Source organism: Rhinopithecus roxellana, chromosome 12 (genome assembly GCF_007565055.1).
Source record: "Rhinopithecus roxellana isolate Shanxi Qingling chromosome 12, ASM756505v1, whole genome shotgun sequence".
NCBI classification, from domain to species: domain Eukaryota; kingdom Metazoa; phylum Chordata; class Mammalia; order Primates; family Cercopithecidae; genus Rhinopithecus; species Rhinopithecus roxellana.
In genome coordinates, this window is record NC_044560.1 from 41030157 (window position 1) to 41049821 (window position 19665).

The 19665-nt window shown below is 40.6% G+C and overlaps 1 protein-coding gene across 2 annotated transcripts in view; it reads left to right on the forward strand.

Moving 5' to 3' along the window:
• GNG12 (G protein subunit gamma 12) overlaps positions 1–19665 on the forward strand; it is a 131279-nt gene that overhangs the window by 37642 nt on the left and 73972 nt on the right. For both annotated transcript variants that reach the window (XM_010357068.2, XM_010357069.2), the window contains exon 2: positions 16844–16893. The gene's annotated coding sequence lies outside the window, so the exon portion shown is untranslated. The remainder of the gene's footprint in view (positions 1–16843; positions 16894–19665) is intronic.

A 19665-nucleotide genomic window follows, 5' to 3' on the forward strand; every position in this document is an offset into this window, starting at 1 on the left:
ATGGGATAGTAAAAAGCACAAGGCCTTTAAATTCACACATCCTAGATTTGAATCCTAACTCTAAACTTGTAGACTAGGTTTTAGGAAAAGCATTGAAACCCTCTATGCCTGTGTCCTTATCTCTAAAATGGGTATCGTATTTTCTGTCCTTTGGGTTGTTTGTGTCCACAATGCTTAGTGAAGTGCCTGGCTCAGCAGTTGGTTGTTGTTAGAAAAAAAGAAGAAATGTGTTGGCAGATAGGTGGGTGGGTGGGTGGGTGGGTGGTTCTTTGCTTGGTTGGTTGGACAGATGGATGGAGTGACCACTCTGGATTGAGAAAGCCGAAGGGCCTCTGTGCTAAATAATATAAATATAGCTGGAGCAAGTCATACTTGCCCTATTAGCTTGAAGTTTGCTAAACAAAAGTTTTCTCAATTCTGCATTAGAGGAGACCAAATTAAGAAGCCTTTCTTTTGTCATCTCATATATATCAAGACTATAAGTAACAGAAAAGCTGGACTAATTTGTCCCTAACAAGTAGGGAGTTGTTTCTCCACATCTTCATAAAGCTTGGAGGAGGCAGCTGCTTCTGCTGTTTGCCATGAAAGACTTATGCTCTTTTCATCTCTGTGATCCACCCTCTTTGTTGTGTTAAGTTTTTTAAATTGAGACATGCTTTCTCGTGGTCATCAAATGGCCGTCACGGTTCTGTGCCTCATGACCAGTTTCAAAGTTGAGAATCAAGGAGGCATGGGTCACGCTACCCCTGGCTTTTGTGAGGAAGCAGAATCCTTCCCCATCATTCTCCCGTCATCTCCCCTCAGACCTCATTGGAGTGAGCAGGGCAAAGGGCCACCCTTAAACTACGGCTCCCATCTCTCCTGAGCTCACAGGGTCTCTATTCCAACAAGCCCAGGTTCTGTTGGCAAAGAGATGTTGAGGACTGTTGGTGGATGGACAACTTTATGTTGGCCACATTTTCACAAAAGTAATTAAGTGGGAAGCAAAAGCAAACATTAAAGTTTAGTGGATATGGTTTACTTGTAAGACTTTATTATCTGGGTTAAGGGATTCAGGATTTGTGAGTCCCCACTTGGTGCCTTAAGATTCTGTTTATGCAGAGTAGAAAGGTTTTTGTGACTGTTATGTCTCTCTGTGAGAGTTTATCCCCCTGCTCCGTTTTGGATGGCAAAAGAAAAGAGTAAACGAATTCAAATAGAGAAATATTTTCTGGAGTCAATGGTAGGCCTCTAAAAAGCTGCAACAGTGACTAATGCCAGAAATTGTGTGCTGAAACTGGTCAAAGAACTGTTAACAAAATACTTCCCCAACAAAGTGAGTGAAGAGAAAAACATGTGAAACAGTGTTTGAGGAAGGAGGGGACAGGGAAGAGGGTTGGCAGTGAAGCTTTGCAGAAGAGTGCAGGAATTTGGGGGTCGTTCAGAATGTCACCAGCTTGGGGTTTATGTTGTCTCTTCCCAAGTTCAGTATTCAGAGAATAGCGGAAGAAAGCCACTTGCACGGCCCGAGAGGGATGCAGACTGCAGTGGAATGAAGTCCAGAATTAAACTGCACAAGCACAACATTCTAGGAGGCCAGCTTTGTGGTTTAAAAAAAAAAATCAAAGTGCTTTGAGTGGGAGCTTTTGCCTTGAATGACCAGATACTTAGTATTTGATATCTACCATTTTCTTCTTTTGGACAAACCACCTAACAACTTAAATTCCCAAACAATTAAATAAGATTTCACATCACAAAGATCAAAATTTTTAAGCTTTAAAGAAATACATGGAAATCAAAGTTCACCAAGACTTGCAGATGATTTATTGCATTTTATTTATTAAAGAAGTAAAAGGTCAGAACTGATACCCATCTGTGTTTTCTATTTATGTTATCACTAATGTTAGAATTTGACCAGATCTTTGAACTAAGCTGTGTCTGACTTATTTCTCAAATGAGCCAGGATTAAGAATATCTTGTTTTTACACAATAATTCCAAAGTCTTACATATAAAAGATCCAGAAAGATTATGCTTTAAGAAAAGAAGAAAAGGCACAGGAGACAATTTCCAGTTGACTGAACTCGCTGAAGCTGAGGTTTGCTAAGAGTCCAAGGTGGAATTCACAGAGCAATAGTGGTCTCTGTGGGGTGGTATTCACTGTCACACTGGAAAAATGTCAGAGACTGGGAGAGTGGCTGTCCCCTAGGAGCTAACTCTGTCCACTGAGTGTGTCATGATAAATGGGCTTCATTCATGAAGGAAACACTGCTCTTCTGAAAAGCACCAATACTGGCCAGGCAGCCAGAAAACCCAAATGTATTGGAGACTCCTGGCAGAAGGGGCCTGAACTTCCTTCTAGTCTCTTCCAAGGAGTTGTCTTAATATTCTACAGTGTTTCTGTGGCTGCTGGGCCCAAACTGCATGGAACCATACAACAAAAGTTGTGGGACAAACTAGTTGGCATTGAAATCTGAGCAGCCTTATTCAGATACAACTGGGGGAAAAACAAAAAAAGCTGCCACTGCCACAAGTAAGGCAGACAATGTCTTTATTAGCTTAATTCTGCAAGCATTTTTTAAAGGTAATACAGCCTTAAGGCTTTCGTTAGAGGTAAAAGACTACAGAACATGCCGGATGCTTAGTAAAAATTCAGATAATGTAGCCATGAGGTTTTATACATTGAAATACCCCAGTGGGCAGTTATCAGAATCTAAGGGGTAAGGCATACGTAGTTTAAAAATCATGCGTTATCTTATGATTCACCTGGGGAAAGGGGAAATATTTATTTTTATAATATGAACAGAAAAATCAAGTTCAATAAAATATTTCTGCCTAGTTGAGAATATGCATTCATTCATTCGGTAACAAAAAAAAGCGTATTTTTTTCTTGAATGCCTAGCCTGTGTCAGGCGTTGCCTCAGGCACTGGGAGTACAACGGTAAACAAACAACATCCTTTTCTCATGGCGTTGACATTCCAGTGAAGGAGAGGGCCAATAATTCAATAGATAGAAAATAGAGTGCCAGGAAGGGGGAAGGGTTACATACCAAGAAGAAAACCAAAGCAGAGTCTGGGAAGAGAGAGTAGGGCCTTTCTGAGGAGATAACGCTTGACCCAGAGACCTGAAGGAAGTGAGGCAGTGAGATGTGCAGGCCTACAGTGTCTGTGAGAAGTTTAAGCAGAAGGAATAACCCGTGTGAGGACCCCGAGACAGAGCATTGCTTGGCAGATTTAAGGAGAAGAGGGGCTAGTGTGGCTGAATAGAGTGAGCCAAGGCCATTTCTCATAGCACCTGATGGGCCAAGGAGTGGATGTGAGTGAGTGTGTTAAGTATGCTGAGAAACTGTTGGAGAGTTTTGAGCTAGGAAGTAATGACTGAGGGAGACTAGGTGGGGGGTTGAGGAGGGAAGCAAGTGTGAAGCCCAGATCAGCAGAGGGAACTCTTTAAGTCATCCAGGCGAGAGATGCTGCTAGGTTGCCCAGATGGGAGCAGAGGAGATGCCAATGCGTGACTGGGTTCTAGAGGTATTTTGAAGGCAGGGCTGACAGGATTTGCTGGTAGATTGGTTGGATATGCAGTTGGTGAGAAAGGAGCCAAAAATGAATGAAGATGTTGGCTTGAACAAGGGCATGAATGATGGAGTCCTTCTGGTACCATTGATGTCCCCTGGGAGCCCCAAGAGGGGAGAGCAGTGTGGGAGGTGATTGTGGCCAGGGCACAATTGTTTGTGATACCTTATTAAGCATCCTAGGGGAGATATTAAGAAGTCAATCAGACAAGTATGTGTGGAGTTCAAAAAGCAAGCTGAGACTGGAGATAGAGATTTGAGAGTCATCAGATTTGAGGAAGAGGAGAGAATTCAGCAAAGGAGACTGAAAATACATATCACAGTTTCCTAAGACACCTAAGGATGGGTATATCAGAATCTGATTAGGGAAGATAAGATTATCAGAAATGAGTGCGAATTTTAAAAGATTAAGAAAAACTGTATTTACATCATCAGTATCCACAGTTATTCCTGGAATTAGGAGAGACATGTTCACAGGAGTAAAAGCTGGCTTTGACAAATAAGATAAATAGAACTGAATTTCAGAATTAACTCTTGCGTTACCCTTCCCCTGAGCCACTGTGAACATTTCAGTTTTAGAAACTTAGATATAATTAAGTACATCCGGAGTGGTTTTTTTTTTTTCATTTATTAGAAATCTAGGGTGCTTCAAGTAAAGAGATAATTCTTGTGGGAAGGAAAACAAATACATATAGGAATAAAGTATGGGCTGGGCATGGTGCCTCACACCTGTAATCCCAGCACTTTGAGAAGCCGAGGCGGGCAGATCACGAGGTCAGGAGTTTGAGATCAGCCTGACAAACATGGAGAAACCTTGTCTCTACTAAAAATACAAAAATTAGCCGGGCGTGGTGGTGGCACGCACCTGTAATCCCAGCTACTCAGGAGGCTGAGGCAAGAGAATTGCTTAAACCTGGGGGGCAGAGGTTGCAATGAGCCAAGATAGTGCTACTGCACTCCAGCCTGAGCAACAGAGCGAGACTCCATCTCAAAAAAAAAAAAGGAATAAACTATGGCCTATGCAGTCAGGGGACTTTACAATCAAGTTGTTGATGCAGATACATAAATGGCCAACAGGAGATCCGAGGAAAAGGGATGGGCACAGAAGTGGCTGATTTGACAGATAGAACATTGTTGAATGCCCTAAGCTGCCTTTAAATCTCCCTGCTGTGGTATAGTGGATGACAGGTTTTTTTTTCTTGGCTCTGAGTTTTTTTGGCTAGTACAGTGATAATATGCTTGTATATTTCCCTAAATGATGGGCAATAGATTGTCTGTGTAGTTCAGAATGTATGTAAAATGGAAAGATCTGTAAGGATGCCTGGTGGAGGGCGGGGGTGCAAACTAATATTACAATAGAGGCAGCAAAGATGGCTTTACCCAGGAAGCAGGTGGTAGGTGTAAGAACAGGTGGGTTGTACTGGATATGCTGATTTTCTTCAGAATAGTCCTCCTGTTGAGTTATGGCTTTCAGTGGACTGTGTTGAACACAGATGAGTGTTTTGTTTCTGTTTTTTAATAAGCTGTTGATCTCTTGATGATACAGGAAAAGATGAGCAAGTCCTTAGAATCTGTATATCTTATTTCTTTGGTTTTCAATGACAGAAAAATTTCTTTGCTAATCCATATTTTGGTAGCTAGAGTTTAAGACTAAACTATTCTGTGGAGTCAAAGCCCCAAAACCAGCGTGGGATACTTTATAGCACACCCACCTCACACATCTGTGAATGTGCAGGTCTCGGAGGGAGGCTCACAGTCTCACCTGAGGAGCACTTCTCATTTTCTTCCTCTGAGTCCAAGGCCTGGGGAAGTGCGCTCATCTACACCAAAAGTCTGGCAGAGTGGAAACAAACCCTTCCGGCTCTTGTTTTTCTGATCCAGGCTCAGGGCAGTGCCCTTGGCTGCATCCTGCCCGATTGTGCTGCCTGACTCTGCAGCAGACATAACCTGAATATGTCTGCTGTGATTCTGTCTATGTCTGATGCAAAGGTGTCGGCAAAAAGAGTAATAGCATTAGAGAACTAAAGCTCATGGGCAAAATGTTTATTTTCAATATATAGCAAAATCTCAGTTACCCAGACTACTCCAATAAAACCAGAATTTTTAGAGGGACTCATAGTTACATATCACCAGTAAAAAGTACTGCTAAATTTCACTGTTAATTTTTTTTGTTAGTTTTCTGAGGCTAATGAAAAGTATTTTTAATATAGTTCCATTCAAACATGATTAGATGTTAGAAATATCTTTTCATCGAAAGCTAACCAAAAATGTGTTAGAAATCATTGCTTTTGTCGGAGAAAGATTCTAAGGCACGTATCTTCATTCCTATGTCAGGATTCTCACCAAAGAGCATTAGCCTGGATGACATTTCCTGAGCTTCCTAGGGGTTTGCCTTTTGAATCAGGACTTAATAGCGGGCCCTTGGTCTTACCATTGAAGTCTTTCTGCATTTTCTGCAGACCGAAGGCCACGTCGCCTATTTTATTCATTACCACCCTTGTAAGGAAAGGACTGCTCTTGAAGAGCTTTTGCTTCCTTTTATTGGATAAGAACTGTGTGCCTCAGCTTGGAGCTCCCACTGCTTTAGTCAACAGCACTGTGGCAGAAGCACAAGTATAGCCTTTATCTCATGCACTATCCTCATCATTTTCTTTTTTGTAGTTCTGTATGGGCCACTTTCCCACCATCATTCATTCTATAAAGATTTGTTAGCCACTCTCTGCCTGCCAGATATTGCCACAAAGTAATATCCTATTGTGACTGTATTTATTGGAAACTATAGTGCGTTCTTGTTGTCTTCTAAACCTTCTTAAATCTGTCGAACAGTAAGTATGTAAGCCATTGCAATAAGTAAGGCATGGTAGGATTCCTAGTTAACAAAGATATATGAAAATATGTATACTACTCATCCTGTGTAAGTAAACTAATTTATTTTAGGAAGATTTTCAATGTCAGAAGTTAAAGCTGGCCAGGCACAGTGGTTCATGCCTTAAATCCTTATGCTTCGGGAGGCCAAGGCAGAAGAATGGCTTGAGGCCAGGAGATTAAGACCAGCCTGGAAAACGTAGCAAGACACTATCTCTTAAAAAAAAAAAAAAAAAAAAAAAACACAAAAACTAGCTGGGTGTGGTAAAGTGACCCTGTAGTCCCAGCCACTAGGGAAACTCAGGAGGATTGTGTGAGCCCAGGAGGTAGGGGCTGCAGGGAGCTGTGACCTGATCACACCACTATACTCCAGCCTGAGTGACAGAACCAGACACTGTCTCAAAACAAAACAAATCGAAAAAGTTAAAGCTGAAAAATTATTTGGTTAACTTTCAGTTAACAACAACAGCTAATTTCAGAGGACTCTTCTGGCTAATTGCTGTGAAGTATGCAATTATCTGACGTTAGCACACAGATAGTAATCACTAAGCCCTCAGCTAGGCTTTTGCTTTGCAAATATTATTCAGTGTAAATTATGGCAAATAATATAGGAGCCTTGGAGAAGCCACTAAGCTATTCCAAAAGGTTCCCTCGTTCAAAGGATCCAAGTTAGCTTGGGAGGTCAGTCACGTGTAACTTTGCACCAGTTCCTATACAAAAAGCTGTGTCATAAATCCCAGTGTCCACTTCATGTACGTCACAAACTCTGAGTAGGCTAACCAACCATCTTGGCTTGCATAGCACTGACGGGATTCCTGGGACATGAGACTTTCAGTACAAAAACTGGGAAGTCCCAGTTAAAGCAAGATGAGTTGGTTTTTCCTAGTCAGAAGCTGAATCAATCAACAGAAAGGAATATTAATAAATCCTGTCTTCTAAAACCAGCAGCTTACCTGTAAAATGGAGATAATTCTGCCATCCCCTTAGGGTTGTGAAGAAGGCCTGCTCACTCTTCCTTTTTGTTGGGTTGGGTAGCTGGCTATTGGTTTTTCCTTGGAATTGGAAACCGGCATTGACTCTGATGAGGTTGTGGCCATGGTACAGTTTATCTTCTTGCTCTCTCTCTCTAGAGGTCTATCGCTCAAAAGGGCCTGGGCTGTCCCCCCTTGTCTGTGATAACTCTTTCTGATGTGAAGATGCTAGAGATTCTGGGTCATTTCCATTGGTCCTGTGGTTTTCACTATAGTTACCTCCTTTAGGTTTTGCCTGGCTATTGCCTGTTAGTTAATAAGGACTCTCTCCACTTGAGAACTCTTTGCCCCAGTGCACCAAGCTTTTTGCATCCCCCAATATGCTTAGGGACTCACTTCCTCTCAGGCTTTGGCACAAGCTTTTCCCTCTACCTTACTTATACCTCCCTCCTTTCCTCTTGTGGTAAACCCTGGTCATTCCGTACAGTTTAGCTTCCACCCTGCTTCCTCCTGGAAGCCTTCTGTGATCATCCCAGACCAGTAAAAGTGTCCTTTGTGTTCTCAGAGTTAGCTATCCTTACTGTAATTAGATTATGTGCTACTGGAGCTATGGTGGCCTCATGAGTTGTTTATATGACTTATTGTGGGTTCCTTGAGGGGAGGGACTATATATACACACACATATTTATACACACACATATATATACGTATATATATATAGACACACACGCACATATATATATATACATACACAGAGAGAGAGAGAGAAGGGAGAGACAGAGTCTCACTCTGTCACCTAGGCTGGAGTGCAGTGGCTCAATCTCTGCTCACTGCAACCTCCACCTCCCAGGTTCCAGCAGTTCTCCTGCCTCAGCCTCCCAAGTAGCTGGGATTACAGGCACATGCCATCATGCCTGGCTAGTTTTTTGTTGTTTTTGTATTTTTAGTAGAGATGGGGTTTCACCATGTTTGCCAGGCTAGTCTCGAACCCCTGGCCTCAAATGATCTGCCCACCTTAGCCTCCCAGAGTGCTGGTATTACAGGCGTGAGCTACTGCATCTGGCCCATAGGGGGAATATATTTTGTTTTCTGTTTTGTCCCTACCACCTTCCACATTGCCAAACACATAGTAGGTTCAGAGACACTTACAAGCAGCAGGATGGTGGAAGAGCCAACAAGCTACAGACCCTCTTCATCTACAGTTTTCTTTGGCCTTGCTCTGTGGCTGTCCATCATTGTCCCTCCAGTTCTCCTTGGGAGACATAGCTATGCTAGATCTTTCTTAAAAGACCCCAATCCTCTCTATCTGGGGACCACCGTCCAATTTAGTGTTAGTTACTAATTTGTCCCACAAGGCACTGGGCACATTATGGAAATACACACGAAACAGCTAACCTCAACTGCCAAGGGTTACATAAATATCCGCGGGGAGATACAGAATCTGAAAGTATTGTGTAGGCTGGGGTATTCAGTTTTGTTTATTGGTATATATACGGAATAAAAATGTTTCTACTGTAACAGGTATTTCAATAAAATGTTAAATCATCCCCAGTTTTGAAGGTCTCATGGCTGACAGGATATACTGTATTAAATTGTAAATTTTGGATGTTTTCATTTCATAATTCAATCCAGATTATTTCTTTCTCCCTAGTGAACATTAATCATTTCCTGTGAATTTTCCTAGTATTAGGAAACAGATGTCCCATATTTTTATCTGAGTTTTTCCCAAATGCTGACCAAGACTTTAGTGCTTGTGTGCTGTGTGTGTGTGTGTCTGTGTGTATACACAGTGAATTTTTGAGAGATAAGTTATATCTGAATTTGCAAATAAAAGCATCACCGATACAGCTACATATTTATACAGATTTGTACATGGTTGGAAACATTCTTAGACATTCTGTTTAATGTAGTTTAGTATTGTTTGGCTAATGCAGACCTCCAGCCTAAGAATGCATTAGAAGTGTCTCATGATAGTATGCTTGCCAAAATAAGGAATGGTGTAGCAAAGAGAATACAGTTAGTGCAACCTTATAAAATGCTCTTATTTTAATTACGTTTTTTAAAAAACTGTTTTCTCTTAACTATGAAAATTCTTCCCGCATGTCTCTGTAAAACATTGATTGAGTGCTCCTCCATGCAGAGAAAGATGCCAGGTGATTTAGGAGATACGACTAAAATATGGACCATTGGGACCTTACCACCCAGTAAGAGAAGTGCAACACATTCCCAAATATCTGTGATAAAAAGTAGGAGGTAGAAAAGGTTGTAGAAATTCTAAGAGAAGAGTGGTTTCATTGAGCCAAAGAATGAGGGAATACTTGGGAGAAGAAGTGGTATTTACGCCAGGACAATAATAATAATAATAATAACATAAAACTTAATTTAGGTTTAAGTTATTTAAATTATTTTGTCTGTATAAAAAACTGTGTGAGGGTAGATCCATTTTGTAAGCCATTGTTACAGTAAATTTGCTGAAATAATGCTAACATTTCTTGAGATCCTCCAGTGAAGTAAACATGGTTCTTGGATGCTGTGTGTAAAGGCTTTCTAATAGGAAACAATATAGAATTGGTGCTTTGAATAATAATCCATTTTGCACAAAATACATCTCTTCACTTTTACCTTGTAAGCTTCCTTTCACAAGGGGTCCTGTGACTCAGTGAAAGAGGGATTCAGCTGCAGGATTCAGTGATCCTGTCTCAGTCACCTGGCCTGTTTGGATCTGTTTTCTCTACTGTACAGGCAACACTGTTATACTCCCCAGTTCACTCACAGGGTTGCTATGACGATCAGTGTGGATATAAATTGACTTTGAAACTCAATCAAAAGCCAAACATTTCGCCAAGAAGCAATATCATATCTCTTGAGGTTTATACAAAATATAGCTGTTACACATTATTTAAGAAATGCTATGTAAATGAAAAGATACTTTCATACTTACTTGCATAAGTTTTGGGAATCTATTTGTGGCAAATGTATATCTTACCTGTTGATTACTGTGCACTACAAAGAACTTATTCAAACTTACAAGAAAAACATCAGGTTCATAATACATGAATAACCAAAAAATATAAAATTATTGTTTTTCAAGGTGACACACCATTAATAAACAAACATGTAAAAATGTTGATCCTAATGCTATTACAAATACAAAACAAAACGGTCTTAATACTATTTTATGTATAAAATATGAAGATCTCAGGAACTGTGCATTATTTTGCTGGTGATATTGTTGTATGCTAATAAAAATCCTTTTTTTTTTTTTTTTTTTTTTTTGAGACGGAGTCTCGCTCTGTCGCCCAGGATGGAGTGCAGTGGCGCGATCTCCTCTCACTGCAAGCTCCGCCGCCTCCTGGGTTCACGCCATTCTCCTGCCTCAGCCTCCGAAGAAGCTGGGACTACAGGCGCCCGCCACCACGCCCGGCTAATTTTTTTGTATTTTTAGTAGAGACGGGGTTTCACCGTATTAGCTAGGATGGTCTCAATCTCCTGACCTCGTGATCCACCCGCCTCGGCCTCCCAAAGTGCTGGGATTACAGGCGTGAGCCACCGCGCCCAGCCAATAAAAATCCTTTTAAAAGCAAAAGCTAGTAATTCTACTGTTAGGAATTTAGAGAAGCCAGAGAAATAAGATAAAAGAATGAAAAAGCTAAGTCATGAAGATGTCCAATGTAATCATGTTTGTGATAATAAAAACTGGCAGTAACTTAACTATCCAGCATTAGGGGATTGATTTAGGAAGTTGTGGCTTTTCAACATGAAACACTTATGTCTATGTGTAGAAATACTGAAATATTTAAAGTGAAATTTTAGAAAGAAATAGTAGCCGTAATTCATGGAGTTTGTCCTAGTGGCACTGTGCTAAGATTTTTTTATCCTTACAGCAAGTTTATACAAAAAGTAATATTAGCCCCATTTTACACGTTAGGAAATTGAGAACTAGAGATAAATTGTTCAAGGACTCGCGTCTCATTAGTTGAGGATCCGACATTCAAACCTCGATCTGCCCAATTCCAAAGCCTTTACTACCAATACCATATAAACTATGGCCATAGTCACATAAAAGCACATGTTTCTATCAAAGGTAACATGCAAAAATAAATAGCAGCACTAGGATGCTGGAAATATGGGTAAATTCCAAAGAAGCTTTTCCATCCTTTTAAAACTGTGATTGTCCTTTCAGTACAAAAATGGGGAAAAATGTTGAGTATAACATTTCAATTTCTTGTTTACTCTTTTTCACTTATTCTCTTAAAGTGTGATGAAATAGGAATCTATGTGTATTTTTTAAAATTTATACTGCTTTGGCATTATCAGAATACTTTTCCCCCAGCTTATCTACAAGTTAATTGAGTACATATACCACCAGTTCCTTGAAAACAAAACTTTGTCTTCAGAAACTCTCTGTAGATTAGGACAGTAGCCAGGTAAAAAGAGTTTCTCCTGATGAACAGCCTAGACCAGCTCTTCCAGCCAAGAGCCAGTCCCAAGGTGGAGATAATGAGGTGGTACCATTTGGTTAAATTAGGCCAGTTCAACCTTTTGGGGTGTGCCATTCTCTGGGACCGAAGCCCTTTACAATGGGGCAAAATGCCAGCATTGTAACCCACTGTTTTTAACCTTTGGAGCTCAGGAATGAATTTGTAATTCTTTGACACATATAGTATTACTTTACAAAGTTGGTAACCCTCCAAGCATCTACTAAAGGCAAATTCGTAGGATAGACTTAAAGCATAGGGTTTATTTCCCTCAACTATGCCCCACCTTTGTGGAGCATTTACCTTTTATCCCTACAGTAGGGTCCTTTATGTGTGTCAAAAGCCCTTTTACATCTGTTTTTGCCTTTTGAGATAACATATCAGAATGAAACCATATAGTACCTGTGCTGTTCCATAGAGTAGCTGCCTTTGTGGCTGCTTGGTCACTTGAAATGTGGCTCATACAACTGGGGAAGTGAGTTTTTATTTGTATTTAAATTTAAAGACTCACATGTACCTATATTGGACAGCATGGTTCTAGACTTCTTAATGCTTTTTTGACATCCCCCCTTGAATGTCTCAAAGTTAACCAGATCACGTCAGAATTCTTGATTTTTTTTCTTCCCTCAATCTGTTTTCTCCCTGAGTAAATGAAGCCATCATTGACCAAGTTGCTTGACCCCCTGTATTCACTTCATCAGCAAGTCTTAATTGTTTACCTCTGGAACCTATACTGAATTCGTCTACTTCTCTATATCTGAGGTACCATAGCTCACCTGAACAATCAAATGGCCTCACACTTGGTCACCATTTGTTCGCTATTGCCTCTTCAATGCTCCTCCCTACAGCTGCTGAAGAAACCTTGTTAAACTCTTCATTAGGTCACTTCACTCCTTGCATGTATGAAAAAAATTGTAGAACTTATTGTTTAAAATGATCTCATTTACTTATTTGTATACATGTTTGTTTGCTTTCCCCCATTACAATGTAAGGGCCTCAAGTCAAGAATGTAATTATACTTCATTCACCACTGCATCTCCAGCACCTACAACCATCCCTGGCATTTACATTCAGTATACCTCTCAATAATAACTAAATTAATGTCATTATTTCTTATGTAAGGAGATGATATGGCAAGAGTCAATACAGATTTATGGTTTGGTTGTTAATAACAAGTGATACTGACATCCATCTACGTACATGGGAAGGTGGTGGATTCTTTTACATTCCAGGTGCAGTATAAAGGGTGGATGTTATGGCTGACTGTATTTATCTGCAAGTGGGTAGGCTGGGCCACAATCCTGATGCAATCTCTGACCAGGCTAGAGAGAGCTCCTTCTCTTCCTACAGATCTGTGTATGTTCTAGATCTTAAAACTTTTTGCCTTTCTCACTGTTAGAGGAAAGTATTCTTCTACAAGTTCAAATTCCATAGCCATTCGAGGGCAGTTTAGTTAGTAATGGAAAGAAGTATATTCTGGAACTCCATGGTAGAAATATCCAAGCCATGTCCAGGCAGCCAAAGGAGATTTTTTAGCATGTGTCTTTTCTGGCAGTCCTTGATAATAGCCAGCCAAGACTTTGGGCATGCTATTGCTTAAGCATGTCATTACTTAGTTCTACATGCAAAGTAAAGTAAAACTGATGAACTTGGAGGTGTGAGCAAGTCTGCCAAGCTCTGAGTTGCTTCTCCTCCCTCTGGTACTGAACAGGCCTGGGAAGTGACCATCTCCTTGGTACTGGCTGGATTTAAAAGATAAAGTCAAAACTTGCTTTGTTAAAGTCTTTATTTGAAGATTCTTTATCCTAGTGCATTTTTATCAGGCCTGGGTTGATAGCCTTGGCTCCTATCCTTTCAATGCTATTCCAGTGTTTTCCTGTGTGTGTCTTTATTGAGTATCTGCCATATACCAAGCACCTCACTAGGTCCTGGAGAGACAAAAATGAGCTAGACACATTATTAACCTGCAAACATGATTGCAGGATTCTGCAAACGTGGGGAGAGAGACCAATAAATGGAAATCTAAAATATAGGAGATACCAGAGTAAAGTAAGTACAGGGGCAATGAGGGTAGAGGGAAGGGGACCCTAGTTGGAGGCAGGCATGGAGTGTGAGGTCTAGAACCAAATTGTCTGGGTTTACAGTTTGACTCCGCCACTTACGAGCCATGTAACCTTAGGCTACTGGCTTAACCTCTGTGCCTCAATTTGCTGTCCTACTAAACGGAATAATGAAAGAACCTTCCTCATAGGATTACTAAGGGGATTAAAGGAGCATGTAAAGCATTTGAACAGTGCCTAGCACCTTAAAAAACCAGCTTTTAATATTACCAATAGTACACTCATGTGCATATAATGAAATTTCAGTCAACTATAGGCTGCATCTGTGGCAGTGGTCCCATAAGACTATATAATACCATTGGTACCAACTGATTTTTTTTAAACAAAACAACCTATTTTAAAGATGATAATACCGTATTTTTACTATACCTTTTCTATGTTTAGATACACAGATACTTACCATTGTGTTATAGTTGCCTACAGTATTCAGAACAGTAACATGCTGTCCAGGTTTGTAGCCTAGACACAATAGGCTCTACCATGTAGCCTAGGTGTGTGGTAGGCTGTACCGTCTAGGTTTGTGTAAGTACACCCTACGATATTCACATGATGAAATCCCCTAAAACTTCATTTCTCAGAACACATCCCCCTCCTTCAGGGACACATAACTATAGTAGTGTATAATTGCCATTTGAATTGAATGAATACTGCCTTACTGTCACTACTGCAGAGAAGTTGTTGCTAAGCCAGTCAAGAGTATTCACACAGGCTTCCCAGAGGTGGTGACTTTTGAACTGAGATGTGAAGACCCACTGATACTGTAGGGAAACGACATGTTTGACAGAAAGAACAGAATCCACAAAGGCATAGAGGAGTGAAGGGGGCAGGGTGTGCATTTTGGGACCTGTCAGTGAGACGCCTGAGGGAGAGTCCAGGCATGAGGCCACGGGGGCTTTTTTGAGTAGTCTGAGGAGCTTGGCCTTGATCCTAAAACCTAGAGGAAGCCACAGAAGGATTTTCAGCAGGCTCAGGGCTCTCCATGGGAGACTGGGTGGCAGCCCTTTGAGTGGCCTTAGCTCTACGATGTCACTGACCAGCCTCCGTCTCTGTAATTTGGCAGAAAGCTTGCATGAGGGGGGCTGATTTTGCTCGCTGAGTGTGATTCTTTTGGGGCCTGTGGATTAATAAAGTGAAAAGGATGTGTTTTCTTAATTCTTTTACTTGATTCTTCCTAACTTCCTACCCCTGCTGAGACAAATATAGGGATACCTATCTAAAAGACGCGTTTGAGAATCTTTCAGCATCTGATGAAAGCACTAGGCCCTTCCCTCAGAAAAATCACCAAAAGAAGATTTTCCGTGGACCTCACATTAACCTCCCCGACCACCACCACCTTAGTCATCCAGACAAACCTCCAGACCCGATGCAGCCTTTTCGACCCCACCTGCTTTGGTTTTTGTGCTCAGATCCCAAATTGTTTTGAATTTAATTTGCTAGTGCATCCAGTAACTGTTCCATCTGCCATCACTGCTATTATCTAACCATGTTATCATGAGAGCAGACTTGGATCATTTGATGGTTATAATTAAAACTGAAAGTAATTATCTTCTTTTGAGCTGTTCAAATTTAATTGAGAGGGTAGTGGGTAAAAGCATGGACTCTGGAGGCAAACGACTTAGATTTGAATCTCATCCCTGTCACCGTCTCACGGTCTTGTGTAAATAGTGTAACCCCTCTGTGCCTCAGTTGCCTCGTTACAAAATGAGAATAATATATTTACCTCATAAAGTTATTGTGAGGTTTAACTGAGGTAACACAGGGTCATGCCAAGAACAGTTCCTGGCACATAGTAAGTGCTGTATATAAGTATTTGCTGTCATTTTGTCTGATTTCTGTTAAAATGACATCATGAAATGGGAGTAATGATAGATGACTGAGAGAAGGAAAATAGGTGAATAAGATCTTCATATGCGTCGGACTTCTTGAAGCCTTGCCAATACCTGAAGACCAAGAATAGGTTGCCTGCCTAGACCCGTGCTGTCTAGTATGGTAGCCACTAGCCATGTGTGGCCATGGACTACTTGAAATGTGGCTAGCTCAAGTTGAGAGGTACTGAATCTTGAAGATTTAGTCTAAAAAAAAGTAAAATATCTTATTAATGATTTCTGTATTATGTGTTGCAATAATACTCTAGATAAATTAGGTTAAATTAAATATTAAAATTAATTTATTTTTTGCTTTTTAAATGTAGCTACTAGAACACCTAATATTATGTTCTAGTTATTAAATGTATTTCATTATAATTATGTATAGTTAGAATTAATATATAATATAATACATAATTTTATATTAATCTAATTATTAAATATATTTAATATTATGTTTTAATAGTATGTGGCTTGGGTTATATTTCTATTGAACAATACTACCTTAGGCTCATTATTATCAATTAAGACAAAAATCTGTGTTTATGTATATGATCAGATAGCCACTATTAGAATGTCTTGTACACTCTTCCTCTGACCTTCAAGTTATGTTGGACCACCAGTGTTTTAGGTGGTGTCTTAGAGGGAGCCATGGCTGGGTCCTAGCATAAAGAGATTGAGAGACCAAGGTAAGGGCAACAGCTAGAGAGGCTTCCCCTGACTTGGAGAGGTTTGGAAAAAACACTACCATTTATAGTTACACTGGCCTCAGATTTTGAGCACTCCCCAAAGTAGATGAGAGCATGCTCTCTCTATTCAGGAAGTTAAACCATGTTGGCAAAAAATGTTCCCTCTTCCATCAGGAGCCAGAAAAAGCTTTGTTCATCTTTCACTACATGAATAAATGCTCAACGTTATGGCAGTCACTTGGGATCGAAAGCACACCCTTTCCAAATGTGATTTACTTAAGGAATGTTTATTTAATTCTATTTCAGATTCATTCCACTTAAAACCTGAAAACATTGGACCACACAAAGTCTTACTGGTAAGTTCTTCATTTCTTAAACAAAGTTACTGTTTGACTTTATTTTTGAGATGACATTCACACTTCTAGGTTAGATGCTTCCCTACCAGTGATATGATGAGATGTCTATTTATTTGTACTTTTCTTTAATCTCTATAATGATTTATGATGTTTCCATGCCTTAAAAAAACAGAGCAACCCATGTTCCTTTGTAAGACCATGGGCAGGATAAAGATCCATGATTACATGCCAAATACTATTAAAATAAAAACTTTTTTGGGTAATGAAACTATTTCCAGGCCCCTGTTGATGGTCTGCTTGTTTCAGGCAGTATCCAAAACAACAGAGTGTTATTTCAGCCAAGGAATTCAGACAGTCCCTTGTAGTGTGTTGTAATGAAAATTGGCTCACAGCTACAACATAAAACATACTGGGGCTCTACTCTTTATTTCTGTATTTTTTTCTCTCATCTCTCATCTCACCTAAATGTGATTATTGCGAGGTAATAGTTCTGCCATGGTAGAAAACTTCCTTAAGAGCTAGGAAAATAATGTACTTTTTAAAAGTGAGAAAGCTTCTGGGGCTTCATATAGCATCACTCCCTAATATTGTGGCTATTTGCAATGTGTATCAGTTATCTTATGCTGCGTAACAAACCACCCCAAAATTTACTGCCAGCATTTTGAGTCAAAATTTACTGGCTCAAAATAACAATGCTTTATTTATCTCACCATTCTGTGGGTTGGTGATTTGGGCTGGGCTCAGCTACGTGATCCTTCTCCTGTCACCTGGGACTATTCATGTATCTGCAGGTAGCTGCAGGTCCATGTCAGCTAGGCTTTGTTTCTTGGGGTCACTGACTGTCAGGTGGAGTGTTAATGATGGCTAAGCCATGTATCTCATCATCCTGCAAGTTACCCTAAGTGCATTATAAATTGTAAGTATAATTAAAATGAATTAATTGATTGTGGATCTCCAGTCGGCCAGTGTTCTGAAAAGGGCAGTAGCCTGCTTGGTAGAGGTAAAAGGAATAGACAGTGAGTGATCAAATGGTAGTGGTGGAATTAACAATAACAGCAACAATAGTAATAATGAGTACCTACTGTGTATTGAGCACTGTGTGCCAGGTACTGTGCTGCCTTACATAGAATTACTTGAGATTTACAAGAAAAATCTCCTTTTCAATTGCTTTTGTACTACTTTTGTAGTATATTCCACCTTTAGTGAATTACTTCTATGGGGTTTTTTCCTCTTCAAAATGCCTGGTTAAAATGTACCTGTCCTTGAGAAAGAAAAGACACTACGCTCTTATCAACTGTTGACAACATATAGTCAAGCCCAAGGTTCTAGAGAGAGGTGGAAGGCATTTTGATTTGGTGGGAGGAGTTGAGGGAGGGAGAGCAACCAGTAGCACTAAAGAGAGAGTAGGTGTGGATGCTCAGGAATGGCCCAGGGGCACTGGCTGCCCATGGGGGATGGAGGGTAGGGAAGGTGAGCAGGAACACAGGATCCGGGGTAGGGAGAATGAGATACTTGCTGACTTGATGAGTTGGCCCAGGGCTATTCCTGGTTCAAGGCCATCACCCTGTGGCTGCCACTGCATGGCAGCATTTGTAAAACTTTCCTCCACTCACCATCTGGTTTGTTTCCTCTTATGTTGATTACTGTTGATCTGATGTATGTACCTGTCTTCAAAGATTTTTGAGATGGCCTTTAAACATAGGTATAATATAACGCGATTAAGAAAAATAAGGGAGGAAATCTGTGGAGAAGGAAAAGTGGGGTGAAGTCAGAGATAAAATAAGGCCCCAGTTCATGGGAGAGAGGCTGTTCATTTGCTGTCAGGCCCCAGAGTCTTACCTCTGAGCTTCCGAGCAGTCAGTACAAGAAGGAAAACATGCTCCGTTAACAACTTATGGTGGCTGGAAGATAAAAGCACACGAGTTACTCAGAAGAAGCAAGGTTGATCATGATTCAAGGCTCAGAGAAATGTCTTCAGGGTGCTCATAAAGCGAATGCCACACAGAGTGGCCGACAACATCCCTGTAGGTAAAACAATGAGGACTGCCTCTGTGCAGGCGAGTGACGTGACAGCTGAGTGCAGTCCAAGAGAAACCCCTCTAGTTCAGGTGTGCATTTCTCTGTTGGTCTTGCTTAGTCCAAGGATGAAATGTAATTGTTTCAACTGAAATAACAAATACATATATTCACAACCCTCCTCCCCTCCCCACCTCGTAATGGACTTCAGATTGTCACAGCTGTCTTGATGCTGAGCCTTGGCATTTTAGTTATGGACCAGATTGGACACTTGAGTTGAAATCTACTTACCATCCCTGTTCTGAAAGAAAAACAAACAACTTCCTGATAGTGCTCTGTGAATGTTTTTTCTCTCCATTCTCAAGTCATTCTACAGTGACTCAGTCTGTGTTGTGGCTTTTGAAACACAGAATTTACATTGACCCTGCATGATCCTCTTCCCTTGCTCCATGTCTCTCTCCTTCTCTTTTGAGCCCCGTGATTCTAGGTTCATTTCTTATACTGGAACATTCAGTGCCTTTTGGGGGCAGTTTGAGAGGCTCATGAGACTTGACTCCAAGTATTTGATGGTAGCGAACTATAAACTAGGCTACCACTGTCCTTTTCTGGGTCCCTCCTCTTCTAATGAGTAACCTTAATACTTATTACAAGAGGTAGTATCTGATAATGTAGGGAAGGTGAGCAGGAGTGCAGGATCAAGGGTGGGGAGAATGAAATATTTGCTGACTGGCGGCACTGCTAAGATGCTATTGGTGC